The following is an 18429-nucleotide window of genomic DNA, read 5'->3' as shown; positions in this document are numbered from 1 at the left end:
ACATCAGTCTCCCCCGGCCCGAGGAAATTTGGTTTTGTGACAAAGCTAATATTATATTAGGATCGAATATCGATATTCGGATCGAATTCCACTCCATCAACTTTGATTTGCTCAATGCTACTGATAACTCATATTCCATTTTAGTAACTAAGATAGTGTTTTGTTTGATGCTTGGGTGTTGGTTGTATAGTAATACAGTATTGTTGGAATGACAATTGCATTTCAAATACACTGCTTATTCTACTTCTTACATATAATTTAACAATGGCCAATATGTAGCGTACGTAAAGCATAACACAATCAACTCCACTTCTTAAAACAGAGTTTTTTTTTGTTTTTTTTTTACCTCAGGTGACCCACAGTACTTTCAAACTATTCTTTTGATTTAGTTAGGACAAAATAATCTTTGGAAAGACTTGACCTAAATTGTGCAGCTTTGATTTATGTTTCTTTATAAAGAGATGGCATTAAAACTTGTATTTTGACACTGTGATCTATTTCATTTTTTTCCCGTATCTTCAGATACTGTATTCATCACAAAATATTTTAATTGTCTCACATAACCTAATGCAGATGGCTTTCATTTTGGAGCTGTTAAAAGATCCATCTTATCTTGAATGGTTCTTAGATGAATAGATTAAAACAACATTGATGTTCTGGTTTTAGAAAGTCTGTTTGTTCTGTCACATGAAAAAAAATAACTTTCAAACCCCTTATCGCCTCAAGAACCGAGTACACACTCTATCAGGACAGATTGTGTTAAAGCCATGCTTTTCACTCAGATATTGAACAATTATGTTTCAATTTTATTGTATTTGGATAAAAGAATGTGGAGTGGCATAGGTCCTTTTGGGGTCTTCTCATTATGTTAACAAAGCATCAAGAAAATAGTGTCAGCTCTTAAGAACAGGTTGGATTGATTTATTTTGCAGGTCCTTCTTGACAGTCTAATTATTGCATTAGAAATGGCAAATTTTTCACCCTTGTAAAGAAGCACTTTGATTAGTGTCTGCAACCTAGGTGGCGAGCTGGATATGCACATGTCAATTTGCTTCATCTTGATGACAAACTGCAGAAAACAGCCCATATACATGGGGAATGATGATCCTTTTTGCTCAAAACAATAAACTGGCAAAGCAAGAATCCCGCTATGAATAGTGCTGCTCTTTGCCATGTAGTTAACGGCTATACAACCATAAGGTGTCTGTAATGGAAAATGAATAATTAAAATCAAGTAATTGATTATTTTCTGGGCACAATTTACAACTGTTCAATAAGTTTGTAAGGAATTGAACAGGAAAGGGTTTTACTTCAGGGCATGCATAATTTAAGGGTGCAATGTACTTGAGTGTATTGTATGCTTGCTAAATGGGAATGAGCACATCAGGAAACGATTACCAGGGATTATTAGTATTAGAAAATATCTATTGATTGCCATTGAATACCTACAGATAACAAGAAAATATGTACAGGTATATTGCAAATTCTTATACACAAATGCATTTTCTAAATTGAAAATAATCCAGAACCTTTTTTTTCTTATTTACAAGAGCAACACAAACACGATGTCAGGTTGTTGTTTTTTTTAGTGTGTTTTTTTTTTTTTTTCAAATGATGCTTCTGCCTTCAACTGCAATTTTCTATTCACAAAGTAATTATAGGTATGGCAGATGCAAGAGTCATGTCAACCTGTGGAATATTGTGTTTTGCATGTATCAGCAACAGTATAATTGTTACTATTTTCTGTAAGGAATATCTTTAAGTGCCTACAATAATTAGACCTAAGATTTTCCTTCTCTTTTCTTGGTGATGATGATGATGATGACAATGATTAGTATTAGTTTAGTGATGATATAACAAGCCAAAATTCTTACCATAAAAAGTGTAATGTGATTTGCAAATTTGTTTATAAATGCTTTCTAACCAAGTGGTTGATGCAATAGCCCAAGCATGACTGTAAATGTTTATCCTTCCTTACCTTGCCTCTTGGCTCAACATACCCTGAGATGAGTTGCATGAGATGAGTAGTGATGAGCAACAGGGGCTATATTCGAATTTGCAATATTTCACAAAGATTTTGTAGAATATTCGTCATATATTTGAAAATTTGAGAATTAGAGATTATTTTATTGAATGCAAAAAAGCGACAATGTAAAAATCGCGTAATGCAAATTCGTAAAGCGAAATATAGGTGTGGGTCACTTTGGCTACATTTTTCAAGCTGCTAGAAGTTTCAGGAGTTTCTCCCGAGACTGAAAGAAAATGGTTGGCACGGCAGAACATTGCAATAGCTTTATATGCAGATAGCGTCAAGTGCTCCAATATATTTGCAATCGCACTAATCGACAGTGATTAGAATATATTTTCACACTATGTGCAACTTCACATTTTAGCAGGTCTAACAACAGATTACTGATTAGTGCAGTATTGTTGTGAACTTGACATTGCTTCCTTCTCATTGGTCCACAAGCAAGAAGCAGAGAGGAATCATGTGTTCAGATGGGAAAAAATGCTGAATATTCAATATAACTAATATATAGCACTGTATTCTAAATATTCATAAATTATCGTAGTGGCGATTTTCACGATAAAAATTCGCTATTCAAATATTAGCGCTCAACACTAGAGATGAGCAGCTTGGCAGCCACCCTGTGGTTCTGACATGCATTACACAATGTCATGATTTTTGTAACCATGTTGCAAAAATATATTGAGTTTGTATCATGTGAGTTGTTGAGGATGAAACATACAATATGTAAATCAATATAATAGTAAATTTAATTACAGCATGTTCTCTGGCTATGATATTACTAGTATTGTACATATCTCAAAGTTAAAAAGAAAATATAGTAAAATTAGCAAAGTTAACACATAAAAAGTAATGTTAACATTTTAATTTCAAGTGGATCATCATGCTTCAATTTTATAGCCTACAGCTTTTAGGTTTGGTACTCTTAGGTCTTCATGTCACCATTGCAACATTGCAGCAAATTCACTAATCATAATGCAGCAAAATTATTGTGAAAATTTAACTAACTAAAAATGATTGTGCACAGTAAACCACTCAATAGGTGGTGTAAAGTTAGGTAACCGTTCTAGTGTTGATAGAGCACCAAACTGCTCAAGTGCTCGGGTAGAACACTTTGGGATGCTCAGGTGCTTTACAGAGCACCTGAGCACAATGGAAGTCAATGGGAGAACCCGAGCATTAAACCAGGTACCACCTGCTCTGGAGAGGGAAGGGTGTCTGGTTCACAGGAAAAGGTCAGAAATTGATGGAAACACCACAGAAATGGTTTGGACATAGCATGGGGACGATCCCTGGATGCATCTTGGACTCCCAGGTCGTTGCTGGGAACGATGTTGTCCAAGTAGTGCACCACTTTTACAGACTGACAATAATAAGCACAAAACCAAAGAGAAAATCGATTTTAGAGGAAAAATTGTTAGGAAATATTCTTTCCTATATATAAACTTGTATATAAAGTGCAAGGGCTGCCAAAAATTACAAGGAACAGGCACTCTAATACACCCTTTATTACACATAAAGGAGGGCATCATACACACCTTTGAAAAATGATGATTGATGACCTGCTGGTGACCCTCAAACATTAGGAGCAAGGGCCTGCTGGTGACCCTCTAAAACATTAGGGGTGAGGGCCTGCTGCTGATCTGACCATCTAAAACATTAGGGGTGAGGGTCTGCTACTGAGCGAACCCTCTAAAACATTAGGGGTGAGAGCCTGCTGCTGATCTGACCATCTAAAACATTAGGGGTGATGGACTGCTGCTGAGCTGACCCTCTAATAAATTAGGGGTGAGGGCCTGCTGCTGATATGACCATCTAAAACATTAGGGGTGAGGGACTGCTGCTGAGCTGACCCTCTAAAACATTAGGGGTGAGGGCCTGCTGCTGATATGACCATCTAAAACATTACGGTTAGGGTCTGCTGCTGAGCTGACCCTCTAAAACATTAGGGGCAAGGGCCTTCTGCTGATCTGACTATCTAAAACATTAGGGGTGAGGGTCTACTGCTGAGCTTACCCTCTAAAACATTAGGGACGAGGGCCTGCTGCTGTTCTCACCATCTAAAACATTAGGGGTGAGGGTCTGCTGGTGAGCGGACCCTCTAAAACATTAGGGGCGAGTGCCTGCTGCTGATCTGAGCTTCTAAAACATTAGGGACAAGGGTCTGCTGGTGACCCTCTAAAACATTAGGGGTGAGGATCTGCTGCTGAGCTAACCCTGTAAAACATTTTGAGCTAAGGCAGCCTAGTAAACATGTTGCTATGATGGAGGAGGAGGAGGACGAGAAAAGAAAGATTGGACCATATACCCTTTTTTGTGGTGGAAGGGGTGCATGGTAATGCAATGCATTCAACACACCATAAAAGCCACAAGTAAATTTATGTTCAGCCACTTTTTTATGGTGGAGTAGAAAAGTCAGGGGCAATCCAGGCCTAATTCATTTTGATAAGAGTCAACCTGTCAGCATTTTCAGTTGACAGGCAGATGCGCTTGTCAGTTATTATGCCCCCAGCAGCACTAAATACCTGCTCTGACAAAACGCTGGTGGCAGGGCAGGCCAGCACCTCCAAGGCGTAGAGCGCCAGTTCGTGCCATGTGTCAGCTTGGACACCCAATAGTTGTAAGGCACAGAGGGATCACTGAGGACACTGGCACGGTCTGCTACAAACTCCTTCACCATCTTCCAAAACTTGTCCCTCCTTGTGAAAGTAGGCTGCACATCAGGGTAAGGCCTCATGCACACGTCCGTTTTTTTTAATGCGGTCCGCAAAAACTGGTTCCGTAGTTCCGTGTCCATTTTTCCTTCCGTGGGTCTTCCTTGATTTTTGAAGACTCCACGGACATGAAGGAAAAAGTCGTTTTGGTGTCCGCCTGGCCATGCGGAGCCAAACGGATCCGTCCTGACTTACAATGCAAGTCAATGGGGATGGATCTGTTTGACGTTGACACAATATGGTGCAATTGCAAACGGATCCGTCCCACATTGACTTTCAATGTAAAGTCAGGAGTCCCTATTATACCATCAGATCGGAGTTTTCTCCAATCCAATGGTATATTTTAACTTGAAGTATATTCTAACTTGAAGCGTCCCCATCACCATGGTAACGCCTCTATGTTAGAATATACCATCGGATTTGAGTTACATCGTAAAAACTCATATCCGACAGTATATTCTAACACAGAGGCGTTTCCATACTGATGGGGATGCTTCAAGTTAGAATATACTAAGAAGTGTGTACATGACTGCCCCCTGCTGATCGGGGGGAGAGGGGAGGCCGCACACTGGCCACCAATGAAATTAATGCAATAGAGGGAGGGAGGGGGGCCCACCGCCCACTGGCCAACAAACCAGATTCCAAAAAAGTTGGGACACTGTACAAATCGTGAATAAATACTGAATGCAATGATGTGGAGATGCCAACTTCTAATATTTTATGCAGAATAGAACATAACTCACGGAACAAAAGTTTAAACTGAGAAAATGTACCATTTTAAGGGAAAAATATGTTGAATGAGAATTTCACGGTGTCAACAAATCCCCAAAAAGTTGGGACAAGGCCATTTTCACCACTGTGTGGTATCTGCCCTTCTTCTTACAACACTCAACAGACGTCTGGGGACCGAGGAGACCAGTTTCTCAAGTTTAGAAATAGGAATGCTCTCCCATTCTTGTCTAATACAGGCCTCTAACTGTGCAATTGTCTTGGGCCCTCTTTGTTGCACCTTCCTCTTTATGATGTGCCAAATGTTCTCTATAGGTGAAAGATCTGGACTGCAGACTGGCCATTTCAGTACCCGGATCCTTCTCCTACGCAGCCATGATGTTGTGATTGATGCAGAATGTGGTCTGGCATTATCTTGTTGAAAAATGCAGGGTCTTCCCTGAAAGAGATGACGTCTGGATGGGAGCATATGTTGTTCTAGAACCTGAATATATTTTTCTGCATTGATGGTGCTTTTCCAGACATGCAAGCTGCCCATGCCACACGCACTCATGCAACCCCATACCATCAGAGATGAAGGCTTCTGAACTGAGCGTTGATAACAACTTGGGTTGTCCTTGTCCTCTTTGGTCCGGGTGACATGGCGTCCCAGATTTCCAAAAAGAACTTTGACTCGTGACTCGTCTGACCACAGAACAGTCTTCCATTTTGCCACACTCCATTTTAAATGATCCCTGGCCCAGTGAAAACACCTGAGCTTGTGGATCTTGCTTAGAAATGGCTTCTTCTTTGCACTGTAGAGTTTCAGCTGGCAACGGCGGATGGCACGGTGGATTGTGTTCACTGACAATGGTTTCTGGAAGTATTCCTGAGCCCATTCTGTGATTTCCTTTACAGTAGCATTCCTGTTTGTGGTGCAGTGTCGTTTAAGGACCCGGAGATCACGGGCATCCAGTATGGTTTTACGGCCTTGACCCTTACGCACAGATTGTTCCAGATTCTCTGAATCTTCGGATGATGTTATGCACAGTTGATGATGATAGATGCAAAGTCTTTGCAATTTTTCACTGGGTAATACCTTTCTGATATTGCTCCACTATCTTTCTGCGCAACATTGTGGGAATTGGTGATCCTCTACCCATCTTGGCTTCTGAGAGACACTGCCACTCTGAGAAGCTCTTTTTATACCCAATCATGTTGCCAATTGACCTAATTAGTGTTAATTGGTCTTCCAGCTCTTCGTTATGCTCAAATTTACTTTTTCCAGCCTCTTATTGCTACTTGTCCCAACTTTTTGGGGATTTGTTGACACCGTGAAATTTTGAATCAACATATTTTTCCTTTAAAATGATACATTTACTCGGATTAAACGTTTGATCTGTCATCTACGTTCTATTACAAATAAAATATTGACATTTGCCATCTCCACATCATTGAATTCAGTTTTCATTCACGATGTATAGTGTCCCAACTTTTTGGGAATCTGGTTTGTAATACAATAGAGGGAGGGAGGGGGGCCCCGGGGGGGGGGGGAGGGGGCACACTGGCCACCAATGAAATTAATGCGGCACCTGAGGCACCCAATGCGGCACCTGAGGGGTTAATTGTGTGGATCACAGCCCCCTGTAAGAGATCGGGTGCTGCCAGGCAGCAGGGGGCAGTCATGTACACAGTTCGTAGTATATTCTAACTTGAAGCGTCCCCATCACTATGGGAACGCCTCTGTGTTAGAATATACTGTCGGATCTGAGTTTTCACAAAGCTCTGAAAAACTTTTATGCAGACTGATCTTCGGATCCGTCTGTGTGAAAGTAGCCTACGGACACGGATCACGGACACGGATGCCAATCTTGTGTGCATCCGTGTTTTATCACGGACCCATTGACTTGAATGGATCCGTGAACCGTTGTCCGTCAAAAAAATAGGACAGGTCATATTTTTTGGACAGACAGGATACACGGATCACGGAGGCGGATGACAAACGGTGCATTTTCCGAGCTTTCGAGGGACCCATTGAAAGTCAATGGGTCCGCATAAAATCACGGAAAACAGAACAACGGCCATGGGTGCACACAACAGTCGTGTGCATGAGGTCTCAGGGTGCTGGTGGGGTGTCATGAAGCTGTCCCAGGCCTTGGAGAGTGTTGCCTTGCCTCTGTTGGAACTGCTGTGTGTTCCCCTCGTCTCCCTTCCTCAATAGCCCAAGGAACTATGCACTCTGCCGCCAGCGTTGTCAGCTGGAAATTTTTGGAGCAATTTTTCCACAAGGATCTTCTGGTATTGCACCATTTTGCTAGTCCTTTCCACCATAGGAATGAGAGGTGAGAACTTCTCTTTGTAGCAGGGGTCGAGAAGAGTGAACAAGAGTATTTGGTGTTGGCCAAAATCACGGGAAAGGCAGCATAACATAAAGTCAGCCATGTGTGACAGTGTCCCAACAAACAAGACTTTGCTGTCATCATCAGCAGAATGACTCTCAATCTCCTCGTTGTCCTTCTCTTCAGCCTATCCACGCTGAACAGATAGAACAAACCAGCTATGGGTACTACCCACTGTAGCGGAGGCAACGACTCCTGCTCCTCCTCCTCATTATCATCATCCAATTCATGCTGAGAAGACGAATGAAGGGTTGTCTGGCTATCACCCTGTGTACTGTCTTCCCCCATTTCCACCTCTTCCACATGCAAAGCTCCGAGCATTTCCGCAGACACAAGTGGGATGGTTACGCTGATAATAGCAGCATCACCGCTCACCATCTTTATTAATTTCTCAAAGTTGTATAAAACCTCACAGAGGTCAGACATCCATACCCACTCATTACTTGTGAAGAGCAGAAGCTGACTGAAAAGGTGAAGACCATGTTGCAGCTGGTATTCTGCTACTGCCCTCTGCTGCTCACAAAGCCTGGCCAACATGTGGAACATGGAGTTCCAGCGCATGCTCACATCGCAAAACAGTCGGTGAACTTGCAATTGGAAGCGCTGCTTCAATGTTGCCAGACCGGTGGCAGCTGTGGATGACTTTTGGAAATTGGCACACATGCGGCACACCTTCACCAGTAGCTCAGGCAAATTGGGGTAGGTTTTGAGAAACCGCTGAATCACTAAGTTGAACACTTGGGCTAGGCATGGTATGTGTGTGAGCTTGCTGAGCTCCAAAGCTGCCACCAAGTTATGGTCATTATCAGACACAACCATACCTGGTCGTAGGTTGAGTGCGGTATGCTGCTTGTTACCTAAGCAAATTAGTTTCAGCTCGGCCTGTAGCCTCTTTCCCACTGCAGTGCTACACTGCTTCCAACTACTGACTGATGGCTGACTGGTGCTGTAAGATGAGAATTCAGAGGTGGAGTGGAGGAGGAGGAGGAGAAGGGGGTGTTGCAACCACTAATGTAGCTGGTGGCATAAATCCTGATAGAAGTAGGACCCACAATCCTTGGCGTCGGTAGCACCTATGCCATCCCAGAGTACGACATGTACCCAGCCTCCACAACGTTCACCCAGTGTGCTGTCAAGAAAATGTAGCGTTAATTGCCAAAAGCACTTGTCAATGTGTCAGTCGTTAAGTGGACCTTCGCAAAAACTGCGTTGGTCAGGGTACAGGTGATGTTATGAGACATAATAGGAAAAATTGTGGCAGCTAGGGACTGATTAACAAGGGACGGCCACCGCCATCAGGCTGCGTAAATCCTCAGTGTCCACAAGCCTAAATGGCAACATTTCCAGGGCAAGCAATTTGGAAAAGTGCCCGTTTAGTGCTATGGCCTGTTGTTGGGTGGCTTGGTATTTTCACTTTCATTCAAAGGCCTGGGGTATGGACATCTGTATGCTGCGCTGAGACACAGAAGAGGATGAGCTAGATAATGGTGCTTGCGAAGGTCCAGGTGCAGGGTGGGAGGCATACAGACCTGCGTCTTGGACAGGTGAATGGCCAGCACGTAACACAGGGGAAGAGGAGGCAGTGGTGTGACCCGCAGACACTGATTGTGGACCCAGGCGTTCGGCCCTCCTATTAGGGTGCTTTGATGCCATGTGGCGGATCATGCCGGTGGTGGTGAGGTTGCTAGTGTTCTCGCCCCCACTCATTTTGTTACGGCAAAGGTTGCAAATGACAATTCTTTTATCGTCTGCACTTTCCTCAAAAAAGCGCCTGACTGCAGAACACCTACTCCTTGGCAAAGGAGATTGCCGCAAGGGGGTGTTCCGGGGAACAGTTGCGGGCCTGTTTGTTGTTGCCCGCCTTCTCTCTTTGCCACCCCACTGCATCTTCCAGCCTGTTGCGGTACGACGGATCCATTCCCCTCTGTACTGCTGTCCTCACCCGACATGCCACCTTCCCAGGTTGGGTCAGTAATTTCATCATCCATCACCACCTCTTCCACTTCCTCACTCTGATGATCCTCCTGACTTGTTGACCTTACAAGAACCTCACATTTTGACATCTGTGTCTCATCCTCATCATTAACCATTTGAGACACTAATTGCCATCGACTTATTAACAACACACACATAGCAGAGCTGAAGAGGGTTCAGAGGAGGACAACTGAAGTAATAAGTAGATTGGTGGACTACAGTACCCAGAATGATGATCACAATTAGTGTTATTCAGTTTTGAAAAAAGAGACTGTTGGGAGATCTAATAAACGTGTATAACTATTAAAGATGAGCAAATTTTTCAAAAACTCGAGTCGCTGGTTCACCAAATTTTTGGGAAAAATTATGTTCAATCCGAATATATTTGTGGCGAATTACATAAAAAAACAGCTATTTACTGGTTGCATTGAGCCTCTATAGTGGTGTAGAATAGAGTTGAGCGGACACCTGGATGTTCGGGTTCGACGGGTTCGGCAGAACTTCACAAAAAAGTTTGAGTTCGGGACCCCGAACCTGAACCCCATTGAAGTCAATGAGGACCCGAACTTTTGAGAACTAAAATGGCTCTAAAAAAGTCATGGTAAGGGCTAGAGGGCTGCAAATGGCAGCACAATGTGGTTAAGAGCATGTCAAATGTTCTGCAAACAAATGTGGATAGGAAAATCACTTCAAATAACATAAAATACGTAAAAATAAAAAATTATAATCTTGAGGTAGGAGGAGGAGGTCTATATGGAATAGGAGGTTGAGGAGGCGGTGGATGTGGAGGTGTAGGTGGAAGTGGCGGTGGAGGAATTAGCCAACACAGTTTTTTTTTATAATTATTTTTTTTGTTTTAATTTGGGCAGACCCCAAAACATTGGGAAATATAACCTGAGATAACCCCCTCTAGCCGTGCTAAACAAACGTTCAGACAATACACTGGTTGCAGGGCAGGCCAGCACCTCCAAGGCGTAAAGGGCAAGCTCAGGCCATGTGCCTAATTTGGAGACCCAGAATTTGAAGGGGGCAGACCCATTAGTCAGTTTGTGGAGGTGTGTGCACACATACTGCTCAAACATGTCGCACATCCCTGTGACATCATCCAATTGGATATCTTCTCTATCAACTTTCAATGTTATTTTCTGTGCCTACCATGGTGATCACGGGTAGCAGGGAATTAGGGTTCCAGGCCGGAGAGGGCGCCTGGAAAAGGGATACCACATCCAAGGGAGAGCAATGGATGAAATTAAATATGATTGAGCGGAAATGTGGGACAAATTATTGAAGCCAAAGCTTCCAAGTAAAGGAGGGGGCACGTGGCAATTACCCACTCCCGACTCAGGGAGGTAGTGACGATAAATAACAATACAGGTGCACTCAATCTCTTCCACTTCTGGGGCAGAGCTAGGTGGATGGCCCTGGGAAACCCTGCTAGCAGAGTCATTAGAAAGTAGAATAGACTACTCCATGACCTAGGGCTCAGACTACTTGGCTGATTTGCAAGGGGGGTGAGGTGAACGACTGATGGCAATGGGCTGCAGGTGCCAACTCTGATCTTTCAGCAGGAGACTGGGTGGGAGACAATGTGAAGGAACTGGAGGCACTGTCAACCACCCGATATACTATCACCTGTACTTGTTTTGGCCTCACCATTTGTAGAGCCGCATTAGGCCCGACCAAATACCGCTGAAGGTTCTGTCGCCTACTCCCACCTGAGGAAGGTGTTTCACTTGTGCGTGTAGCTGGCACAGATCGACTACGTCCTCTCCCTGCAACAGGAGCTCCACCAGCAGCACCACAACTGGGGCCACATCCCTTATTTGACGCTCTCCTAATTCTTTGCGTTCACCCACCAAACTAACAGATGGTTTATGTCAGGCGACAATTAGGGTTGAGCAAACCCGAATTGTAAAGATCGGGTTCGTACCGAACTTTAGGATTTTTGGACCCCGGACCCGAACCCAAACTTTTCTATAAAAGTTTAGGTTTGGTGTTCGGCGAGTTAATGTAGCTTTTTGAAAGGCTGCAGAGCAGCCAATCAACCAGCGATTAACTTGTGTTCCCTTAAAAGCCACCACAGTCATGCCTACTAATGGCATGGCTGTGATTGGCCAGTGCAGCATGTGACCCAGCCTCTATATAAGCTGGAGTCATGTAGCGCTGCACATCACTCTGCTCTTATTAGTGTAAGGAGAGGATGCTGCTGCTGTGAGGGAGAGAATAGGAAATCATATTTTATCAGAAGTGCTTGTTTAACTCAGCGATCTACAGTGATTTTGTTTTGTGGGCGCAGTGTGCACTTTTTTTTTTACCCTGCCCTTATCCCAGTGACACAGAAAAATAACTTTTATCCGTCTGTTAGTTAGGTAGGCATCCGTGGCCATTTTATGCAAGTCAAGTGCACCAGCACAGCATATGTGCTTTTGTGACAGTCAAATACAAGCTTGAAATACTGCAATTATTTTCTGGGATTAAAAAATCACCCATTGGTGAGGCCAGAACAAGTACATGAAATAGTAGATTGGGTTGCTGACAGTGCCTCCAGTTCCTTCACATTGTCTTCCACCCAGTCTCCTGCTGATAGATTAGAGTTGGCACTTGCAGCAGATGTCCATCAGTCTTTCACCTCACCCCCTTTAAAATCAGCCAAGCAGTCTGAGCCCCAAGTCATGCAGCAATCTCTTATGCTTCTTGCTGACTCTGCTAGCAGGGTTTCCCAGGGCCATCCACATAGCCCTGCCCCAGAGATTGAGTGCACTGATGCCCAACCACTTATGCTTCAAGATGAGTACCGAGTGGCACAATGACAGAATCTGGAGGTGGCGGCAGCATGAGGAGACCATAAAGGGGCCCATTGACAGAGTGTGGAGGTGACAGCAGCAGCAGCATGAGGAGGAGGCCACAGAGTGGCACAATGACCGAGTCTGGAGGTGGGAACAGCAGCAAAATGTATACCACAGAGTGGTAAGGTGACATAGTGTGGAGATGGCAGAAGCAGCAGCAGCATCAGGATACCACAGAGTGGCAAGGTGACATGGCGTGGAGATAGCAGCAGCAGGAGCCCACAAAGTGACCTGGTAACAGAGTGGGGCATTGTGTGGCAATACCAGGACCCGCTGATGAAGGTGGGTGAAAGAAGAAGCACTTGGCATCAGATGTGTGTCATCAGGCGGGTGGCAGCATTAGAGTGGTAGCTGAGGCAGGTAGCCAAAAACGGTCTCTTTTTTCAAGGTTTTGGTGAGGAGGCATTGATGATCTAAATCCTCGCTGATCCATGTCTCATTAATCTTGACAAAGGTCAGTCTCTCCACATTTTGGGGTGACAGGTGAGTTACCTTGATGTAACTATGGCCCCCACCGCACTAAACACCCACTCTGATGCCACACTACTGACCGGGCAGGACAGCTTTTCCAGGGCGAACTTTTCTAGTTGCGGCCACAAATCCAGTTTGGCTGCCCAGTAGTTCATCAGATCTTCAATGTGGGTTGGCAGGGTCCTGACAAAGTATGCCACCACATGGTGGTTCAGGTCCTGCTCCAGGGCTACCTGATGCTGCTGGTGAGTAGTTTCTTCACTATGCGGGTGACAAAAGGTACTTATCAGCGACTGTAGACTCTGTTTGCTGCTGATGGAGCTGGTATTTCTACTGCCACCCCACCCCTCCCCAGCAGCCATGGCAGTGGAACGTGAGTGCAGAGAGCCCCTCCCTCCTGGTCATACCTGCGAGAGGATGGACAATGGCGCAGATGGGCAGAGGCCAACTGTCTACATAGGATGTCTCTATAGTAGTTCAGTTTGTCCTCCCTCTCAATGGGTGTAAAAAAGACCCCCATTCTGGACCGGTAGCAAGGGTCCAACAAAGTGGAGAGCCAGAAGACATCCCATTGCCGAATCTTGATGATTTGACTGCCACTATGCAATCAAGTGAGCATGCATTGGGCCATTTGTGCAAGTGATTCGAAGGGACTCCCTGCCTCCATCTCCACTGCATACTGCCACTGTGTGTGTCTGGGTCCTCTGTCTCATCTTCCTAATCGCCCTGGAGCTCCTCTGGCTGCTCCTGCTCCTCCTCTCCTGTTAACTTAGTAAAAAATAACATTTCGCTACACATTGTTTGTGCTCCAATGTCCTCCTCCTCCTCCTCTTCCAGTTCAGCCCCCACAGGGCTCAAGTGGCCATGAGATCTAGGCGCCACGTCTCCAGTCCCCTGACTAGCCATTGTTACCACCATCTGTTCCAGGACATGAAGCAGTGGAATGACGTTGTTTATCCCGTAGTCCTGGCGACTGACAAATAACGTAGCTTGGCAACCAGCAGAAGATGGGAATGACAGACAGCTCCCTTCGGCTGAGGTGGTGGAGCCTTGACTGGCTGAAACTGGGTGCGTGCCACTGGGTGAAGCAGCGGTTGCTGCAGCAGGCTGGACCACCACATCGGAGCCACGGTTCTTCCAGGCTACTTTATGGTGATTCGTCACATTAACCTCCTGACGAAGCTGAGGCGAAACGCGCGTCGGGGTTCCTTCCAGCCCTGTGTCCGGTGCCTCCACCCTTCATCATGTCTGTGGGTATGTTCACGTCCCCAGTGGATATTTTTTTTTTTTGTGTGGGAGTTTGATCTTACAGCCTGGTATCCTTGATTTATTGTATATGGGCAGATTGCATCTGGATGTATTTGATGGATGTCATGTGACTTTGTGCTCCATTGTATCATTACTTTTGGGCTGTATTTTTTCATACAATAATCTTCCCCTGGGTTGTGCAGTGAGTTGAATATCACAGACACTTGTAGTGGATGTTCACTGACATTTTCTACTGGTGAATCACCTCACTGCATATTACACTGACATGTTTTTCATCTGCTTGGCGGGTGTTTGAGGCACCGACGGGGGGGACTATTGCATCCAGTCTGTTTTGCTGATTATTCTCCATAGCAAATCTGTGTAAAAAATATTTTATGAATTTTTGTGATCCATTGATGATCTAATAAAGTATTTATATTTCTACTGGGCATTCTATGGTTGTTTTTATAGCAGCATTTATAGGTTTATACTTTATGGTGATGCTGCATATGTTTACGCAGGGCCATAGTGCCAACATTGGCACCTTTTCCACGAATCACCTTCTGCCCACATATTCTACATATGGCCATGTTGACCTCCTCTGGCGGCTTAAAAAAAAATATGCCACACCGCCGAGTAGGTGATTTTCCCCCGAACAGTCTGCACTGACTGATTGCTTCTGCTGCTGCCTCCGTGAACCCCTGCACCACTACTTCCTGGGCAGGTAGGCTGCTGCGAAACAGGTGTTCTACCCCAGGCACATTTGGCTCCCGACCTCTCACTGCTGCCACCCTGCTGACTCCCAGCCATGCTACCACCTTGCTGGCTCTGCCGCTGCACCACAGGCAAGCTGCCACTCTCTTCTCCCGATGATGATGAAGCCCCTTCTGCACCCGACTCTCAAGTGCGATTTGCTTCATCATCATCAAGTATTGTCTGCACGTCACTGATGTCCTCCTCAATATTCTCTGGGTCGCAACACTACCTCCCACGCCACTCTCCTCATCACTACTTGCCCGCCTAGTGGAGGAAGTGTCGGAGATCTCCTCCAGATCTTGACTGGGCAGTAGCTGCAGACTGTCCTCTAGTATCTCTTCCTCACTGAAAAGTGGAGCTAAGCCTACAGCATATAATACTTTTCTAAGTGAGGGAACAGAAAAGGACAGAGGCAGGTTGAGGACAGGTGAGGGCACAGGGCCTGCTCTCGGACCATCCCAACTAAGGCTACTTTCACACTGGCATTTGGTGTGAATCAGTCATGGATCTGCACAGACGGATCTGCACCGATAATACAACCGCATGCATCCATTCAGAACGGATCAGTTTGTATTATCTTTAGCATTGCCAAAACGGATCCATCTTGAACACCATTGAAAGTCAATGGGGAGCAGATCCATTTTCTATTGTGTCTGTGAAGATGGATCCGTCCCCATTGACTTACATTGTGTGTCAGGATGGATTCATTTGCCTCTGCATCGTTAGGTGGACACCAAAACGCTGCAAAACACCAAACTGATGCATTTTGAATGGATCCTTATCCATTCAGAATGCATTAGGGCAAAACTGATCCGCTTTGGACCACTTGTGAGAGCCCTAAAACGGATCTCACAAATGGAAACCAAAGCGCCGGTGTGAAAGTAGCCTAAGTGTTGTGTCTGACTAACCCACCGACTGTTGGCTGGTGGTGTTTGAAGTCACGGGATGTTGTGGATGACCGAGTTAACCAATCAAGAACCGCTGGGTTGCTGGTCAAGGCACGACTGCTAGATGACAACGGGAGCTCAGGCCTCTCGTTGCGACTCCTGCTGCCATGCCCCTTTACTCTGCTGCGACCTCTGCCTGCCCAGAAACACTTATGTCTTTGCCACTCCTCTGTGCATGGCCTGGCACTTCTCTGTCTGACAAACTTTTAGCTGAACTAAATAAATTAAAATCAAATTAAAACACCCCTAAAAACGACAAATATATTTTTATTTCTTTACTGAAATAGGCCACTAAACACTTTCGTCACAAATAACTGCAACAGTGAAATGCGCATACATTTTTCTTTTTGTACTGAAATAGGTCACTAAACACTTTCAACACATTTAACTGCAGAAGCAAACTTAGAATATATCTTTATTTTTGTACTGAAATAGGCCACTCAAACGCTTTCACCACAAATAACTGCAACATTGCAGTGCGTATACATTTTTCTTTTTTTACTGAAATATGCCACTAAATGCTTTTGCAACAAATAACTGCAACAGTGAAGTGCGTATATATTTTTCTTTTTTACTGAAATAGGCCACTAAATGCTTTTGCCAAAAATAACTGCAACAGTGAAGTGTGTATGTATTTTTCTTTCTGTACTGAAATAGGCCACTAAACATTTTTGCCACAAATAACTGCAACAGTGAAGTGTGTATATATTTTTCTTTCTGTACTGAAATAGGCCACTAAATATTTTTACCATGAATAACTGCAACTGTGAAAATGCCTATGTTTGTTTCTTTACTAAAATAGGCCACTAAATGTTTTTTACCACAAATAACTGCAACAGTGATATGCGTTTAAAGGGGTTTTGCAGGCAGTCTATATTGATTACCTATCCTCAACATAGGTCATCAATATCTGATCGGCGGGGGTCCGTTACCAGGCACCCCTTCTGATCAGCTGTTTGAAGAGGAGGCAGCAATCCATGAGTGCACTGCTTCTTCTTTATGACACTGCTCATTATCTCCCTTTGCAGCAGCCACAAAGTGTAATTACAAGTACTTATTCCATTCAAGTGAATGGAGCAAGTACTTGTAATTACACTGCAGCACCAAGACTTCCGAGATGACTGGAAGTGTAATCAAGAGGTACAAGTGCTTGCATGTAGTGCCACCTCCTCTTTAAACAGCTGACCAGTGGGGATGTCATTTGTCCGACCTCCGCCACTTAGATATTCATGACCTGTCCTAGGATAGGTCATCAATATAGACTGCCTATACACCCCTTTAAGGATAGCAATTGTCATGAGGACCAAAAAGTTGTTAAACTGTGGTCTTCAAATCCATCCTTTAAAAGTAGTTTTTATTCACTACATAATCATACAAACCATAAATATATTTTTTTTTTCACCCACCGTTTGCCTGTCATACAATATTGGTTGCTCTCAGTTAGTTAATGTTAGATGTTGCTATTGAGATAATTGAATATTTGTGGTTTCCATAGGTTCGCCTGGTTCGGTTGAACTTCAGGTCAACTCGAACTCATAGCCGAATACCATTGAAGTCATTTGGGACCCAAACTTTGGTGCACTAAAATGGCTGTAAAATAGTCATAGTAAGGGCTAGAGGGCTGCAAAATGGGGGTAAGATTGTCCTGCAAACAAATGTAGATAGGGAAATGACTTAAAATAACATATAATAGAATAAAAAAAAAAATCTTGAACTAGGAGGCGAAGGTCAAAGTGGGGTAGGTGGTTGAGGAGGCGGTAGACGTGGCAGTGTAGGTGTAAGCAGCGGTGAAGGACAAGGATGACTGTTTTTTTTTCCCCTTTATTTAGTTATTTTTTTATAAATTTGGGAAGGCACAAAAACATTGGGAAATGGAAAAGAGAACTCAGAGAGAAAGTGCGCTGGAGTATAACAATGGCTGGGTGCAGCCGGTATACTTGTCTATTCAGCACAAGGTACGGACAAGTCCTGTGGGATCCATGCCTGATTCATTTTAATGAACGTGAGCTTGTCCACGTTGGCTGTGGACAGGCGGCTGCACTAGTCTATGATCCCCCCTGCTGTGCTAAACACACATTCAGACAATAAACTGGCAGCAGGGCAGGCCAGCACCTCCAAGGCATAAAGGGCAAGCTCAGGCCATGTGCCCAATTTGGAGACCCAGAAGTTGAATGGGGCAGACCCATCAGTCAGTACGTGTAGGCATGTGCACATGTACTATACCACCATGTTGCTGAAAAGCTGCCTCCTGCTAAGACGTTCTGTATCAGCTGGTGATGCTGGTTGTTGTGGCATGCTGACAAAGCTTTTCCACATTTCAGCCATGCTAACCCTCCC

The sequence above is a fragment of the Bufo gargarizans genome, chromosome 3, assembly GCF_014858855.1.
Source record: "Bufo gargarizans isolate SCDJY-AF-19 chromosome 3, ASM1485885v1, whole genome shotgun sequence".
In the NCBI taxonomy this organism is placed as follows: domain Eukaryota; kingdom Metazoa; phylum Chordata; class Amphibia; order Anura; family Bufonidae; genus Bufo; species Bufo gargarizans.
This window is presented reverse-complemented; position numbering follows the sequence as displayed.